Consider the following 13,660-nt stretch of genomic DNA (forward strand, 5'->3'; position numbering starts at 1 on the left):
AGTGCACAATGAAAAAGGAAAAAAGGGTTATTTTTTACTTATTTCATTTAAAATTTGTATATACCAGAATCTAACATTGTGGTGGCCTTTTTATTCATGATGCATTTTGGGTGAAGTTGATAATTTTAGATGGACTCATCATAACTTTTTAAAGGGCAAATTTACTGTATTTATGGAAAAAATGTAGATATGTAGATGTAATTATTAATAAAGGAACAGACTGGGTTGGGAAGGTGTTTAAAACCTAACATTGTTGAAAAACATTTCTACTAAAATGACAACAGGTTTGTATGAATTGTAAACGTTATACCAAAACATTGCAGCATTGTGCTGCTGCAGGAAATCCTGGGAACTGGGGAATTTGAAAGAAGTGTTCAGGTGTCAGATTGGCCTTGGCAATGTGATTTTTTTAAATATATCTTTCCTTCAGCAGCCCAGGGACTCAGTGGGTAACTTAGTTCAGAATGTTTTCCTGTTGTTGAAACTTGGCAGGTACTCAGTGTAGGGACTTCTTCTAAGGGATCCAGTGAAATTGGATTAGGGGAGGATATCACAGGTGGGGAATGGGACCAAGGCTCCCAGTGTCTGGAACAGTGAGGCACCAACCTTCTTTCCTCAGCCCTTCAAACCTCATATGAAGGGTGGGCAGTGGGGAGCTAGCAATGTGCTAGGCCCAGGTTAAAGCTTTGGAGAGGGATGGGGTTTAGGCCCTGCCCCAAGTGCTACAAACTGTCGAAAGAAGGTTGTCGGCCTGCTTTGGATTAGCTATTGCCAGATAATAAAGTGGTGGCCAGAAATGTAGTGTAACTAGCCCAGAACAACAAGAGGCATGGCCAGGGTGCTGGCATGTTCTACTGATCTTTGAATTTAGGCAGACGTGAGGATTAAGTGCTATTGTTTCTAATAATCTGACAGTGACCTTTAAAGCACTGGAAAATGATAGTTTAGATGTGACTGATCGTATGTTTTTAAACACATATACATACATACACAGCACGAGTGAAAGGGTGTGTTTACTTTCAGTTTATACAAGCTCCAGTGGCATGTCAGATCACTGTAGGAAACAATGTCTTGTAATGCAGAATTTGTATAACTCCCTCAAGTATCTGACAGAATCTGGAAGCTCCTTGTCTGCAGTGAATGCTGCTGTTCAACCATCTCCACTGAATAGTGGGAACAACAGATAAGCAACCATGAGATACATATAAATTTACTCCTGAGCAGCACATTGTACCTAAAAAGAAAACGAGAGGTGAGTAATTTATGAATGATCACTTACGATATCAATTATGAGTTCTAATGATGATTCAATTTGTTTCACTACATGAGACATCAGATGTCTTTAAATGTCTTGTTAGTGTCCAGTTTCAAATTACTTAATATTTATATTTTTGATTATTGCATTGTTTGGAAAAATACAGACCATTTAAAGTGCAATTTAAAATCTACACCACTGGTCGGCAACCTTTCAGAAGTGGTGTGCTGAGTCTTCATTTATTCACTCTAATTTAAGGTTCTGAGTGCCAGTAATACATTTTAACATTTTTAGAAGGTCGATTTCTATGTCTATAATATATAACTAAACTGTTGTTGTATGTAAAATAAATAAGGTTTTTAAAATGTTTAAGAAGCTTCATTTAAAATTAAATTAAAATGCAGAGCCCCCTGGACTGGTGGCCAGGACCTGGGCAGTGTGAGTGCCACTGAAAATCAGCTCGTGTGCCACCTTTGGCACGTGAGCCATAGGTTGCCTACCCCTGATCTACACTAATTATTTGCATTCTGCTTTCATTTATACCATCAATTTAAGCTTAGCAAGGCCAAAAGTGAGCTTCTTATCTTCCCTCTCAAGCTCTCTCAATTTCCTCTAACTATCTCCACCACCTTCTCCAACATTGAAGCATATAACCTGCTGTTTTCTTGGATTCATCCCTTTCCATACACTTCCAAGCCATGTCATTTCTTCTTCAACACCTCGAAGATCTGACTTTTTCCTTCTACCCCTACAACCAGAAGTCTCACTCAGATCATAGAATATCAGGGTTGGAAGGGACCTCAGGAGGTTCTCTAGTCCAACCCCCTGCTCAAAGCAGGACCAATCCCTAACTAAATCAGATCCTCAGATCCTTCCCTGATTACTGTAACATACACTTTAGTGGCCTACCTGATGCTTGCATCTACTTCCCTCCAATTGTTTTTTCTTGTTTTGTTGTTTCCTTTAATTTAAAATAAAAATAAAACATATGGACTGAGTGTGTATTGTTTCTCTTTGTGTTTGGAAAACAGTAACAAATACTGTGACAGGGTCAGGCCAGATGGATACAGGAGTGTGTTAGAAGGCAGATATATTAATCCCAGATTAAGAAGAGCCCTTTTCCCTGGGTGAGGTAATAGGGGCAGTTTCAGAACAAGCAGGAACTTGCAGGAACCAATTAAGGCAGGCAAGCTAATTAGGACACCTGGAGCCAATTGAGAAGAAACCACTAGAATCAGTTAGGACAGGCTGGCGAATCAGGGCACCCGAGTTTAAAAAAGGACCTCACTTCAGTTTGTAGCATGCATCTGAGGAGCTAGGAGCAAGAGGCATTAGGAGCTGAGAGTGGGAAAGCATATTGCTGGAGGATTGAAGAGTACAAGCATTATCAGACACCAGGAGGAAGGTCCTGTGGTGAGGATAAAGAAGGTGTTAGGAGGAAGCCATGGGGAAGTAGCCCAGGGAGTTGTAGCTGTTGCACAGCTGTTCCAGGAGGCACTCTAGACAGTTGCAGTCAACAACACCCAACTCCTGATCAGACACAGGAGGAATTGACCTGGACTGTGGGCTCTACCAGAGGGGAAGGTCTCTGGGCTGTTCCCTGACCCACATGGTGAATCTCTAAGGCGAACAAATCCGCCAGTAAGCGCAGGACCCACCAAGATAGAGGAGGAACTTTGTCACAATAAATAAGTAAATACATGCTTTAAGCTTCTTCATTTCTGACATCTGAGGATTTCAGAGTGTTTTTCACTCATTCTGGTCTCACAGTAAGTTGAATAAGAATTACATATAATGTCAAGGTCTACCATAGATACTTATGTCAGCCCCCTTACTACGGTCTCTGAGCACCTCATCATCTTTTAATGTAAGTATCCTCACAACATCACAGAGAGAGGGAACTGAGGCTCAGGTCCGGGTCCACATTTAGGCACCTAGGAAAAAACAAACACACACACACACACACACAGGAACAACATTGTGATCCACAAAGACTGAGTTAGGTGCCTAGGCACCCTGCACAATGAATGGGGAGAGATAGGCACTTAAGAATGCAATTAATAAAAACTAGCACCCTAGGCAGGGATCCACCTAAGCTAGCCAATGGGAGATGACAATGAGAGGCCTGGGTCCTGAGTCCAGCACCTATTATAGAGATTGGGCCCTGCACAATTTAGGCAGAGGAGCACCACCTGTCTTTCTCCAATTCACGTATCACTAGTATAGCAAGGTGCCTCCCTGCAGCCCAGACTTAGGTGCCTTGCTGTGCTAGCAATCCACAAATTGGAGAAAGACAGATGCTCCTCTGTCTAAGTTGTAGAGAGCCAAATCTAGTAGGTATGCTTAACAGCTGTCTAAATCTATACAGAGCAGCATCAGTAGGCTACTGCTCCCTTATAAACTTTATCATGGTTAGACTGCTCACCTGGGATGTGGGAAACATGCAGTTCAAATCCCACCTCTCCCTGATGAGAAGTTTTGAACAGGGGTTGGCCACCTCTAACCACTGGACAGTAGTTATTCTAACTCTCTCTGGCCCAATTAAAGTGGAACAAGTTCAATAGAAGAGATTGAGAGCCCATGCCCAGATCAGACTATCCCATAGCCTAATGACTAGGCCACTCCCATGGGAGGTGGCAGATCCCTTTTCCAATCCCTATTCTCAGCAGGCAGCAGTGAAACTTGAACTGAGGCTCTCCCACATGAGTACCGTAGGGGGTTAGGCAGCCCCTAAACATGCCCACTGGATTGAGTCCTGCATATGACTGACAGAGAAGCATCTCTTCTCCTGGGTCATGGAGCTGTGGGACCTAGGCAGGAGTTAGGCACCTGGATGCCTAGAGGGAGGCAGCTCTGCTTATGCTCAAAGGCAGGAACATACACACCTTGGAAACTTTTATTACAAAGCTTCAAGCAGGGAGTAAATTTAGGTGCTGACAGGGTTAAGTCAGCATCCATGCAGGAGTTTTGTGGATGGCAGTGGCACCTAAAAACAGAACTTGGGTAGCTTTGTGGATCTGAGCTTACAATAGCACATGAATTCTCTAGTAGAGTACGGAATTGAACATAGGTCATAAGAGCATAAGAATGGCCATACTGGGTCAGAGCAATGGTCCATCTAGCCCTGTATCCTTTCTTCTGACAGTGGCAAATGTCAGGTGCTTCAGAGGGAATTAACAGAACAGATAATCATCAAGTGATCCATCCTGTCACCCATTCCCAGCTTCTGGCAAACAGGCCAGGGACACTTCAGAGCATGGTTTTGCATCCCTGCTAATCGCCATTGATGGACGTCCTCCATGAATTTAGCTAGTTCTTTTTTGAACCCTATTATAGTCTTGGCCTTCACAACATCCTCTGGCAGAGTTCCACAGGTTGACTGTGCATTGTGTGAAGAAATACTTCCTTTTGCTTGTTTTAAACCTGCTACCTATGGTGACCCCTAGTTTTTGTGTTATGAGAAGGAATAAATAACACTTTATTTGATTTCTCCACATAGTCATGATTTTAATAGACTTCTATCATATCTCCCCCTTAGTCATCTCTTTTCCAAGATAAAAAGTACCAATCTTATTAATTTCCCCCAAAATCCAGGCAAGTTCCCTAACCACTAGTTCATCCTTCTCTAAGATATACTTAGATTTAAAAACCGTTTTAAATGAACCCTAAGTAACCATTTCTTACTGGAGAGTTACAAATATTTCTTTTGGAACATTCCTGCAGTTCTCATTGGGGCTCATTTTCTACTTACACTGGATAATGGAACCACTCACAAAGGGGCCTCTTCAGAGTTTCTTGCTGTAGCCATGATTTCTGCACTGTAGGATTTTTGTTTTTTTCTTACAGAGTCTTTCAAAAGCTTGAGATCTGCCAGATAACTGTGACGTCCAAGCCAGTGGTTCCTATAAGTGTTGTGAACCTGTGAGGTATACTGGTGGAGCTAATAACCTGTGTGAGGCATGAAATGTATACTCTTGGCAAGGACATGCACGACAGACAGTGCTAGCAAAACTTAGGACTTTTCCAAGACTTCAAGTATCATTTTATTTATGCCAAATAAAAGTTTGGAACCCCCTGGAGAACCATTTTTGAGGCTTTTCTGACATTCTAAACACTACCAGTTATGGACCCCAGAGATTGTCAGTGGTGCTGCTGAGTATTACAAACCCAAGTCAACCAAGACTCACTAAAATTAAAAGCAAAATTCAGCCATTTTGGAATTACACAAGCAGGAAAAATTCAGAACAAAAAAAAGTTAAAAACTGTGATTGCCTTAAAACAGTGTGAATGGAGAGTATAGTTAAAAGAAGTATCCTAAATGCTAGAAACTCAGAAAAAATCTGCAAATATCTTCGAAACCCTAAACTAAAAACTCTTGGACAATTCTCTATTACCAGGCTATAATCTCCTTACCCTACACATTTGTGTGTCATGGTCCTTGCCATACTCTAAATATTGACCGATACATATATGCAAACTGACTCTTATTAATGAGGCATTATATATTTGCATAATAGTTATAATGTCCCCAGTTTCTCCATTAAGAAACTCTTTTAGTGTAATATGTTTCCATGGAGTTCAAGGTATTCCCCCCCCAATTCATCCACAAATTGTCAAGTTTCATTTCATAGCATTCAAACCTTGATGATGTACATCAAAACAACATATGCAAGCCAGTCATTCAACTCCTCTCTAGTTTACAATCTTGCTTTAGGCCAGACATTATAGCTTATCACTTTTCACAGGTAGTACAGAGTCTAAACTGTGAAGTTCATGGCACAGACACAGAGGTGAGATAAAAAACATGAATAATCTTTCTGGAAAGTTGCAACCTGACACTACTTTATTTCTTAAAATCCAGAACCATAACACACAAGAACCCCAAAAAGAAAGTACGAAAGAAAGAAAGCTGGTCCCTAAGACAGCGAGGCACAACTCACCCAGTCTTACTCTAGGGTGGCTCTTCGCAGATTGACTCAGATTGCATGCTTCCCTACAGGTCCCCTGCCTGCAAGTTTCCCTACAGAGCCCCCCTCCAGGAAGCCCCATATAAATTAAAGTGATAGCTTGCAATTTTAATTTGTTCATATAGCACAGATAGAAATTATACTGCCTTTTAAACCAATAGGTGAAATCCTGACCCTACTGAAGTCACTAGCAAAGCTCCCATTAAATTCAATGGAGTCAGGATCACATCCAGTATTAATAGAATATTGGTCACCAAAAAAATATGCAATGAAGTGTCCTATATTAGCTCAAATTCTGCTGCTGTATCATTGCCCATATTCCACCAGCAATGTTCAAAGCCTCTACACTGGCTGAGTGCTGATGGCCATCAGCCTGCTCCTAGTAAACCAGACAGCACCCAGTCTGCAAGAGCAGAGGAGCAAGAGATGCACCAGGTGCATCTCAATTCCTTGTGTTTACATCCCAAAATTTGGTAGCTGATCTGAGGTGAGGGTGACAAGCACACTTTCTCACTTCTCTTCAGCCATGGGGAAAGGGACAGAAATAAAGCCCTTGTTTTATGGCAAGGGGTTTTCTGGGTCTGCAGAAATATCATTTTAACTTTCCAGAAAGCGTTTTATGTTTTTTTAATATAACTTCCCTGTTTGTATGCAGTGAACATACCACCACCTGGATTCTATCTTAAACATTTTGTCTTTGAATATATTGCTGCCCAGCTCAGAACTGAACTTCAAATGCACACACACTTCACTTCCTACTTAGAACTCTGAATAAAAGTCAGCCTTTTACAGCCACTACTTGTTCCCTGAGTTACGTCTTGAGTAATTACTAACATTTACCCTTTCTGATTAGGCATAGTATGCAATAAGCTGATCTAAGAAATGGCCATCCAGGTTTCTCAGTACCTCTTGTTTCATATCTTCCCCTCCTAGGGGCCAGATCCAAAGCCCATTGAAGACTCCCTTTTACTTCAATTGGCTTGAGGTAAAGTCTTTAAATTACTGATTTGCATTCTAAAACTGCTAACCTATCCCTGGATCTCTCGGTTTGCCTTTTTACTACATACTGTATAATATGTATGGTCTTCTCTGCCACTTCCAGCTAAAACACCTACTTCCCTCCCACCCCAACCACACAAAGAAATAATCCTCCCTTCCCAGAAAGTTTTCTTGGAAGTAAGAAAGCATATGGATGTTAAGTAAATTTTAAACTTAAAAAAAGCTAATTGTAATCACTTCCATGCAAAAATTTTGCTAAGTGAAAAAAATCATTTTTACTAACTTCCATCTGCTACCAGGGACCACTGTTAGGTATTGTTTTAAAAAGAAAAAGAAAAAAAAAGTCTTCACAAGCTTTCTTTCCCATAAGGAAAATAGTGCTGTATATTAGCAGCAAAATTTTCTTCCCTGATTTGCTGCCTATGTGCCATTCAGGCCCATCAAACAGCGGGACACTCTACATTAGCTGAGAGAATTCTCAGCTGACTACAGAAAGTTGGCAGAAATGCCTAACTAGTTCCTATGCCACCCTCCACCTGCCCTGGCATAGATGATATGCCAAGGATGGGTGGGAGTTTGATAGATGTAAGAAGGGGAGTGGCTGCAGTACCATGGCATGCTGCCAATTCTCAATAGGTGGATGGTCTCTTGGGGCTGTCATCAACAGTCCCTAGATCACTCTAACCTACATTAATGCCCGGGTTGGGGCTGGAGCTGCATGTTGCTGAGAATCTGCCATCAGTAATTGGATTTCTGACAGCCCATCCTTGTCTCCTCCACTGAGTGGCTTAATGCAGGAGAAAATTTGATCTAATTTTGTGTTGCCAGAGGCAAATCCAGCCCCTTTGTTTTATGCTTATGCTGCATGAAAGCAGACAACTGGATGTGATGGACTGAACAGGTGCAATTCACCCATTCCACAGCATGAAGCCCTGCTCAGTGTACACCTCTTGCGTGGCAAGTCAACACATGGTGAAGGGGAAGTGAGGACAGTGATTCACTGCAACCTGGATCCCCCAGTTGTCAGAAGGTGTACCTGCTCAGTGTACGCTACTCCAGCCATTTGGCTGAAGCAGCATTCCCAAAGTAAATTTACACCAACTCTGTGGCCATGAGTGCTGGGCAGATTCTTTGTCCACGTGCTTGCTTCTTGGCCAGGTTACTTGGGGAGTGGATCTGGACTTCATGAATAAAATGATTAAAAATAGACCTCAACTGCCTGACCAGTTTTCATTCTCATTGCAGAATTGCTATTCAGTTGAAAATGTATTTAGTGAAGAAAATAATAATGAAATCATATAGCAGGTTCAAGGTAATAGCACAATCTTTCCTGACAGCAACACATACAGAGTGGATGGCTTATATGTCCCTAAACATTTAATTAAAAGTATACTTTTCATACAAATTCTCACTGTTTCCTTCATTTCCACACATAGAAATAGTTACTCCCACCTCTAGGCAACTGGCCTTGATGCTATTAATTTGCAGGACAGAAAAGACAGACCATGTCACAGTTCTGAGGATGTTAAAAGTACTTGAGCTCTTGAATTCATTTCTATCTCTGAGTTTCCTTTTAGTCAGAAAAAATTGTATTGAGTAATTTTCCATAAGACTCATTGCACCTGAACTTGCGTTGCACTTTCCATGCAGACAGCTCAAAGCCCCTTGTAAATACTATCAAATCATGTCTAACGACATACCTGATTGATAGACAGATGTTATTATCCCTATTTATAGGTGAGAAGACTGAACATCACTATTACCCTACCCAGAGTTTCAAGGTTTACATGAGAATGGATGGGCCTCTGGAAGGTTTCCATTACTCCACCTATCTCATAAAACCTCTTGTATGCTGTAAGCATGAAGGACTCCACTAGCTTACCAATATGCCAGCCTGCTGGCTGCTTTGAGGATGGAGTGGGAAATGGAGCTGGAAGGAAGAGGTCTCTGCTATTTGACATCTCTTCTCTATCCTCCAATTTTCAGGTGCTTCCATCCCCAACTGAATAACCCTCGTGCCTGTGTACACTCAAAACCATTGCCACACACAATTTTCACAGCACTAGTGAAAATGGGTAAAGTCTTGTCAATTTCATTCTGCTACTGCTTGCTAAGCATTAGATGCAGTGGAGCTGTCTGCCTGCAGACTCAGGAAGAAGACCATACATTGAATTTAAGTTGGTTCATATTTGGAAGATTATCTTTGCAGCTATACAAGTACTAGACTCCTTTATAAAATTTAATGAAAGCTTAAATTCTTCAGAAATTGACATTGTAGGTCCCTTCACTTGTCAAAGGCAGGCAGGACTGTCATTTATGGAAAAGACAGCTGTCAATAAAAATATTGGCGCAATGAATAAAACAGCAAGTGACAATATCATTAACAGTAGAGAGAGTAACAAGAAACAGACTGGGACACAGTCTGATCCATTGCATGTGTCAGTGAAATCAGAAATTGGACGGGATACCTGGGACCTCCTACAGGAATGCTTTATATTAAAATGAGTGAGGTCAGTAACTAACACTGTTAGTTTACAAATAAGGTTCTAGGAAATGGGATTCAAGAATATACAGTATTGTTTCTGGGTTTTCTTTTTGATGTGGGTTACAAATGGCTTCTTACAACGAATTCTTAGCAGGACCAATTGGAGGCTACATTTCTCAGTTGAAAACCAAACCAGACAGTGAATTTTAAAATCAAAGGTTGCAAGTCCACATGAAAAAAAAAAGTGTTCAAATGTGCACTCACATTTCCAGCATTTAGGGGTGGAAGCATGTGACATTCTTCAGCAGAGCCTGCATCATCCCTGAGGCAATACACACAGCAGTCACAGACATCTGGCTGCACTTGGGAGCACCATATCCTGACAGCAGAAGAGAACAATAAGGTAAATTCTAGAACAAAGCATGGAAAACATAACAGTGACCTGAAAAGAAACTAATTTTACACCAGACAAGACAGCAAATGCAAGGCAATACCATGGGGAGTGGTTCACTGAAGCCCAGACATATAGCTTGAGGAAAAGAATTTCTTAAAACAAGAAAGAAAGTAGAAGTTAGAAAAGAGAGCAGATAAACAATTTATACTGATAAACTGCAGTGAAAATAGAGAAAAATCACTGAAGCAGGAAAAATGGCTTCTCACCTACCTGTGGCAAAAAAGGAACCAATGGTCAAGTCAGTTACTGTCTGCTTTCCCTCATCAGCAGGTAAGTACATGACATCTGCTGGTGTAGAAACACACTGGATCTAACTATTCTGCACCTGGTGATATTGCAGCCAGGAATATGCACTAATTATGGACCAAGACCGGGGATCTATTGAAAAATATCAACTCTCTTTTTAGCATCTGTGATGCATGGCTAGAAAGGGTTAAACATCCTGCAAAATAAATAACCCTCAGAAGACATGTGGGGAGATAATGTTTGTGGTTTTGTGTATTTACATATTGTGACAAAGTTCTGTCCTTGACTCTGCGAGTCCTGCATTTCCTGGCAAATTTTGCTAGCCTCAGAGACTCACAGTGACCCTCCACATATCCCTTCTCTCTCTAGAGGCAAGGGTCACAGCTTACTGAGCCATTTTCATCATAAGCCAACAAGGGAGGTGAGGAGAAGCAACCCTCCCTTGCACAGTCTCTGTTGTCTCCCAGTCTCAGTGATTAGTCAGGGAAGGGAGATAGGGGAGCCCAGGCCCACTCTCTACTCCAGGCTCCAGCCCAGAAACCCTAAAATTAGCAGCTATGGTAGCTGACTTTTTGGAAATAGGATGTGTGCAATTCCCTGGGCCACTTCCCCACAGCAGCCCCCACTCAATATCTCCTTCACCATTACCTCAGGGCCTCCTTTCTTGCACCTGATATGGATTTGTACTACTTCATTCCTCCAGCAGACAGCTCTCTCCTATAACTCCTGACACTCACACCTCACTGACTAATTGGGAGGCTTTTAACTAGTTCCAGCCAGCCTTTGATTGGCTTCAGGTGTCCCAATCAATCTAGCTATCGCCACTGCCTTCTAGAAGGCTCTTAATTGGCCCCAGGTGTCTTGATTAACCTGGAGCAACTGCCATTTGGTCAGGGCCGCCCAGAGGATTCCGGGGGCCCGGGGTCTTCGGCGGCAGGGGGCTCAACCATTCCGGGACCCACCGCCGAAGTGCCCCGAAGACCCGTGGCAGGAGCCCCCCGCCGCCGAATTACCGCCGAAGCGGGACCCACCGCCGAAGTGCAGCCCGGTCTTCGGCGGTAATTCGGCGGTGGGGGGGGGTCCCCGCTGCGGGTCTTCGGGGCACTTCGGCGGTGGGTCCCGGAATGGAAGGGCCCCCCGCCGCCGAATTACCGCCGAAGACCGGGCTGCACGTCGGTGGCGGGTCCCACTTCGGCGGTAATTCGCCAGTGGGGGGTCCTTCCGCCCCGGAGCGGAAGGACCCCCCGCCGGCGAAGACCGGGAACGAAGATGCTCCTGCGCCCTCTTGCCCCGCCCCCTCTGGGCGGCCCTGACCCTATCCACCCCCCCCAGAACACCCACAATCCAACCCCCCCATTCCCTGCCCCCTGACTGCTCCCCCAACCTCTGCCCCCTCCCTGTGCCCTGAGTGTCCCCAGGACTCCCTGCCCCTTAGGCAACCCCCCTGGCCCCAGCCTCTTACCCCCGGCTCCCTCCTCACCCGGAGTCTCAGCGCCTCGCCCGACAGCCGCAGCGTGTCTCCACCAGGGCCCCTGAGCTCCGTCCCGCTCAGAGCCGCATAGTGAGGGGGCGGGGCTGCGAGCTCCATGCCGAGCGGAGGGAGCTGAGCTCAGCCCGGAGCTCGCAGCCCCGCCCCCTCACCACGCGGCTCTGAGCGGGGCGGGGCTCAGGGGCCCCGGCGGAGACACGCTGCGGCGCTGTCTGAGGACAGCGCTTGATGTGCTAGGGCTCCAGGAGAGGGGCGGAGGCGGGAGCCTCAGCTGTTCTCTTGGGGGCCCCTGCGGAGCCCGGGGCCCGGGGCAAGTTGCCCCCTTTGCCCCACCCCCTCTGGGCGGCCCTGCATTTGGTTACCATGATACCAGGGATTGGTTTAGCCTGGGGCTAACATACCTGTTCCTCACTGCTTTTACTGTAGCCATCTGGCCTTGCCCCATCACAATATGTATGAGTAGGGTCAACTATGTAATCAACAGTTTCTGTCTATGCTGTATCCTGATAGTTCACAGATCAAAATAACGTCCTAGCATTTAAATGAATTGTAAACACGGGATATCTCGGTATTCATCTCTCTTTGAAATGTACTGTGAATAGTGGAGGAACAAGCAAGTAGCCTTATGTTAATTAGTATAGCTAAATACCAGTGATGGACCTCCTTCAAAGTCATCCTAATTATCTTTTGTTCCCTGAGGAAATCCTGACTTGTCAAAAAGGACATGAAATTGTATAAAAGATCCTTGGGTCCTGATTCTGTCATCTCAGATCTGCTTAGGCTTCATCAGGGGGAGTTTGAGTCGCAAGACTGAGGTCCCAGTTACGCTAGTACACCCTGAATATGAGATTTGGACATTGAACTATAACCTATGAACTGTTTCGGAAATAACTCTTTTCAACTACAAAGCTCACAATCTGCTATGAATCTGAACCTCAATGAATTGAACTAATGTCTGTATGTATACTGATCTTTTAACCATACTCTTTCTTGTTTTTAAATAAATTTTAGTTTAGTTAACAAGAATTGGCTGTAGCGTGTATTTGGGTAAGATCTGGAATATTCAGTAACCTGGGAGGTAATGTGTCCAATCCTTTGGGATTGGTAGAACCTTTTCTTTTATATGATGAAATAAAATTTTCAGAAATCATTATATTTGACTTAGGTACCTGGATGAAGGCCTGAGGCTGGATCACTTTAAGGGAACTGTGTTGTTTGGACATCTGAGTAACCAGTGAGGTAATAAAGAAGCTGTTTTATGCTGACTTAGATTCACTAAGTATTGGAATATCCACCATCTTTGTGGGGATTGTCTGCCCCATTCTTTGCAGTTCACCCTAGTTGAGTGACCATAGCTGGCCTCCACTGGGACCCGTCACAAAAACTCTCTTCTTTTAATTAAAATCATTTCCCAGGTTCTCTCTTCTGATTATTTATCAAATCAACTGGTAGTTGAACATTATGAGAAGGAGTAAATTGAGTTGCTCCAATACCTTGCTGGATGCTGGATACAAAAAGTGCTTTTTGCCTAACTCTCAAAGTCAGTTTAAAAAACATATTAGGGCTGGTCACATTTCCTTGCAACGCTGTGGAATTTAATGTTGGTTAAGGCTATGTCTACAATGTGAGCTAGCGGTGTGACTTCCAGTTTTTGTACTTACACTAGCTCAAAGTGAGAGAGTTTGAATAGAAACAGTAGCATAGCCCTCCAGGAGCACGGGCAGAGGCAGCATAGCTGAGCCGTGCTGAGAACGTACCCATGGGA

At 43.6% G+C, this 13,660-nt stretch overlaps 2 long non-coding RNA genes across 5 annotated transcripts in view; both read right to left on the reverse strand.

Moving 5' to 3' along the window:
- LOC123371642 overlaps positions 1–11,947 on the reverse strand; it is a 51,395-nt gene extending 39,448 nt beyond the window's left edge. Inside the window, exons 1-3 of one of the 4 annotated variants that reach the window (XR_006579881.1) lie at positions 11,055–11,284; positions 10,371–10,538; positions 9,971–10,085 (exon numbers count right to left, since the gene is read on the reverse strand). This is a non-coding gene — a long non-coding RNA (uncharacterized LOC123371642). Of the gene's footprint in view, positions 1–9,970; positions 10,086–10,370; positions 10,539–11,054; positions 11,285–11,868 lie in introns of those variants that run through there. The other 3 variants (XR_006579882.1, XR_006579883.1, XR_006579884.1) reach the window with 3 other exon arrangements.
- LOC123371643 lies at positions 1,017–4,264 on the reverse strand. Its single transcript, XR_006579885.1, has 4 exons — positions 4,141–4,264; positions 3,107–3,189; positions 2,165–2,216; positions 1,017–1,234 (listed from the first exon to the last, which is right to left on the reverse strand). It is a non-coding gene; the product is annotated as an uncharacterized LOC123371643 (long non-coding RNA).
- Positions 11,948–13,660: the final 1,713 nt, after the last annotated feature.

This window comes from Mauremys mutica, chromosome 5 (genome assembly GCF_020497125.1).
Source record: "Mauremys mutica isolate MM-2020 ecotype Southern chromosome 5, ASM2049712v1, whole genome shotgun sequence".
Lineage (NCBI taxonomy): Eukaryota > Metazoa > Chordata > Testudines > Geoemydidae > Mauremys > Mauremys mutica.